Here is a 4,499-nt window from a genome sequence, read left to right as displayed (position 1 = left end):
CTCTTCCCACATTCAGGGAAATCATGTGGCTTCTGTGCTGTATGGGTCTACTGGTGTGCGGCCAGGTGGGAGGACTGGATGAAGCACTGATGTGGCTTCTCATCAGTGTGCATACGCTTGTGCCCGGCCAGGTTGAAGGAGCGGGTGAGCCTCATCCAACAGTCAGACCACTAATACATCTTCTCCTCTGTATGCATCTGCTGGTATCAAACCAGACTGGAGAAATGGGTGAAGCTCTTCCAACACACAGAGCACTGATGTGGCTTTCCTCTGTGTGGATACTCTGGGGGATGGCCAGAAGAACTGGTGAAGCTCTTCCCACACAGAGGACAGATGCGGCTTCTCCCCTCTGTGGATGCATTTGTGCTGGGCCAGGTGGGATGAAATACTGAAGGTCTTTCTACACTCAGGGCACTGATGTGGTCACTCCCTTGTGTGCACATGCTGGTGTATGGCTAGGCTGAAGGACTGAGAGAAGTCCAGAGGACAGATGTGGCTTCTCCCCTCTGTGGATGCATTTGTTCTGGGCCAGGTGGGATGAAATACTGAAGGTCTTTCTATACTCAGGGCACTGATGTGGCCACTCCCTTGTGTGCACATGCTGGTGTGTGGCTAGGCTGAAGGACTGAGAGAAGTCCTTACATGCACAGCAGTACTTCTCCCGTGTGTGGAAACGCTGGTGCTGGGCCAGGTAGGATGAACTGGTGAAGTTCTTCCCAAACACAGAGCACTGATGTGCCTTCTCCCATGTGGATGCACTGGTGTTAGAACAAATGGGAGGCCTGGGTGAAGCCCTTCCCACACTCAGGGCACCAATATGGCTCCTCCCCTGCATGGATGTGCTGATGGATGGCCAGACAGGAGGAACGGCTGAAGCTCTTCCTGCACACAGAGCACTGATGTGGTTTCTCCCATGTGCATACGCTGGTGTTGTGCCAGAGAGCAGGACCGGGTGAAGCTCTTTCCACACACACAGCATTGATGCGGCTTATCACCTGTGTGGATACGCTGGTGGACAGCCAGGTTAGAGGAACGGCTCAAACTCTTCCCACACAGAGGACAGATGTGGCTTCTCCCCTCTGTGGATGCATTTGTTCTGGGCCAGGTGGGATGAAATACTGAAGGTCTTTCTATACTCAGGGCACTGATGTGGCCACTCCCTTGTGTGCACATGCTGGTGTGTGGCTAGGCTGAAGGACTGAGAGAAGTCTTTACATGCACAGCAATACTTCTTCCGTGTGTGGATACACTGGTACTGGGCCAGAGAGGATGACCTGGTGAAGTTCTTTCTGCACACACAGCACTGATGTGGCTTGTCCCATGTGGATACACTGGTGTTGGACCAAATGGGAGGCCTGGGTGAAGCTCTTCCCACACTCAGAGCACCAACATGGCTCCTCCCCTGTGTGGATGCGCTGGTGGATGGCCAGATTGGAGGAACGGCTGAAGCTCTTCCCACACACCGAGCAGTGATGTGGTTTCTCCCCTGTGTGGATACCTTGGTGACGGGCCAAATGGGATGAATAAGTGAAGCTCCTCCCACACACAGAGCACTGATGCGGTTTCTCCCCTGTATGGATACGCTGGTGTTGTGCCATAGTGGAGGACTGTGTGAACCTCTTTCCACACACAGAGCACTGATGCGGCTTATCGCCTGTGTGGAGACGCTGGTGCCGTGCCAGAGTGGAGGACTGGGTGAAGCTCTTTCCACACACAGAGCACTGATGTGGCTTATAGCCTGTGTGGACACGCTGGTGTCGTGCCAGATTGGAGGAACGGCTGAAGCTCTTCCCACACACAGAGCACTGATATGGCTTCTCCCCTGTGTGGATGTGTTGGTGATGGATCAGGTGGGATGAACTAGTAAAGCTCTTCCCACACACAGAGCACTGATGTGGTTTCTCCCCCGTGTGGATACGCTGGTGTTGTGCCAGAGTGGAGGACTGTGTGAACCTCTTTCCACACATGGAGCACTGATGCGGCTTATCGCCTGTGTGGATACGTTGGTGTTGTGCCAGAGCGGAGGACTGGGTGAAGCTCTTTCCACACACAGAGCACTGATGTGGTTTCTCCCCGGTGTGGATACGCTGATGCTGGGCCAGGTAGGATGAACTGGTGAAGCTCTTCCCACATACAGGGCACTGATACGGCTTCTTCCCAGTGTGGATGTGTTGGTGCCGGCCCAGGTAGGAGGACTGGGCGAAGCTCTTCCCACACACAGAGCACTGATGTGGTTTCTCCCCGGTGTGGATACGTTGGTGCTGGGCCAGGTAGAATGAACTCTTGAATCCCTTCCCACATTTAGGGCACTGATATGGCTTCTCCTCAGTATGAATGTGTTGGTGTCGCATCAGTTGGGAGGGATGGTAGAATCTCTTCCCACCTTCAGAGCACTGGTATGGCTTCTCCCCAGTATGGATGTGCTGGTGCTCAGCCAGGTTGGAGGAGCAGGCAAAGCTCTTCCCACACTCGGGGCACCCAGGTGGCAGAGCCCAGCGTGAGGGGCAGTGAAAGATTTTCTGGCACTCAGGGTAGGGGTGGGCTTTGCCCCTGGCCTTGGCAGGCACATCCTGCTTTCCTCTCAGTCCCTCCCCAGTGGCTTGGTTTGGACGCAGGGTTTCTTTCTGGTGGAACATTGCCTCATGGCTCTTCAGCTCCATAAATCCTTCCCTGGGCCCAGGACTCTCTTTGGACTCTCTCCTTTCTCCACTCTCATGCCCAAGGGAAGATGGCACCTGCTTCAGTACTATGTTTTCCCTCAGCTTTTGGGGCATCCCCTGGCTCTGGAGCCATTGGTCTTCCTCAGGTCTCAGGGACTCCACCTCGACCAAACCCCAAGGGGAAGTCCAGGGTAGCTCCAGGATTGCAGGCCCTTCTTCCAGACTCTGCTTCTCAACTCTACTCAGCAGCCAGGTGCCTCCTGCATGGGGAAGAGAAACTCCAGCTTATTCCCTGCATGGCTGGCACAGGCCAAATACTGCTGCGATGGGCCTGCAGGCATGACTGCACCTTGGCACTTAAGTTTCTGGAAGAGAACAAGGTCTTCCTGCCAAACCACAAGTGCTGGGGGTGAGGGAGGGGCATGTCCATGTACCCGGCTAACGTTCCCTGCTCAGTGGAGGTCAGAGCCAGGCGCTTAGGGTTTCTGGCCCAGCTGTCAGCCCCATCCTCTCAGGCCCTGCTGGGAGAAAATCCACGTGGGACATGTTTTAGGACAGGACCTGAATGGCTTTCTGCTCTAAGGGGCCCAAGAGACTAGAGGCAGAACCAGCAGAAAGGATGAAGGAGTCTCTCTAAGGCCTGCTCTGTCCCACAGCACTAGCGGGTCCAGGGGGAGATGATGCCGAGCCCTCCACCTGGCTAGGTCGACATGCTTCAGAAGTCAAAGTACATTGGTGGGACTGCTCTCTAGTGCTTGCCCGTGATCTCAGACAGTCCTGAGAGCAGCATCTGGTACTAGGATGGACAGCCTCACAGTCAATTTCGGGGGCTCCCCAGAAGTCAGGGGGGTATGGGGAGAATGGCTTTACACTGCACCAGATGCTTCTCTAAGGTACAAAAAGCCCATGTGGTTCTCCCTCCTGCCTCCAAAACCTGCTCTGGGACAGGAGGTTTTAAAAGCTGGGGGTCACTTTCCTGGAAGAAACAGGGCTGTGCGCCTCCTTCCTGCTTCCAGGGGAAGCTCTGGAGACTGGAACGGGTACATGTGACTTTCCACTGCTGATGGGGCCCAGATGGCCTGCACGTAACCAGAATCTGCACCGGGACAACAAAAGCCTGAGCATGAACCTGCACGTGCACTCCCCGCTGAGTCCTGAGCTCGGTGACATTCATGGCCGAGACAAAACACAAAAGCACGAACTGTGGAGGATCCACTTCCCTCTGCACCACGAAAGCTTGCGAATCCCACCACCCCGTGCAGCTGTACAATGCAGCCCAAGACTGGGATTCAAGACTTCCTTGGTTCCAGGTCGACCTGATCAGGAGACATCAGGCAGAGCCCCAGGCCTCTCATTTGTGTTACAATAATGGCTACACAGAGCTTTGCCCCACCATGCGGATTTCCATGGGGAACTACAAATCCCATCATGCCTTGGGAGAGGGCGCTATAGCTACCTCGGGCTGAAGAATCAACTCTTGTACCGCTAAATATAGATGGAAATTTAAGACCATGGTATCCCAGGGAAACCAGGCCTGTGCCTCTATATCAAAACAGTATACTTGGTTGTCCCTTAGCAGTTGTAGTAAGGGGGAGACAAAAGTAAGGGTGCACCAATAGAGATTTTTATGGCTGACATCAATAGCCAGTATTTAAGGAGGCATATCAGCTGATACAGATCAGATAGCCAATTCAGCTGCCCCCAGCTCATCAGTCCATTTTGGGGAAGGGGAGAGGGGAGGGAAGGGGCATGTGGGGGCTGGGGGGTGGTGCAGATCAATGCACCCTGCAGTGAGGGAGAAGGGAGGGGCAGGCACTGCCAGCTGTGCTATGGCGGGGG

The 4,499-nt window shown here is 54.5% G+C and overlaps 1 pseudogene; it reads right to left on the bottom strand.

Annotated features, from left to right (window-relative positions):
* Positions 1–496: 496 nt before the first annotated feature.
* LOC106721801 lies at positions 497–2,914 on the bottom strand (annotated as a pseudogene).
* Positions 2,915–4,499: the final 1,585 nt, after the last annotated feature.

The sequence above is a fragment of the Alligator sinensis genome, unplaced genomic scaffold, assembly GCF_000455745.1.
Source record: "Alligator sinensis unplaced genomic scaffold, ASM45574v1 scaffold1458_1, whole genome shotgun sequence".
Lineage (NCBI taxonomy): Eukaryota > Metazoa > Chordata > Crocodylia > Alligatoridae > Alligator > Alligator sinensis.
Note: the sequence above shows the minus strand (reverse complement) of the source record. Positions and strands in the feature narration are given on the sequence as shown.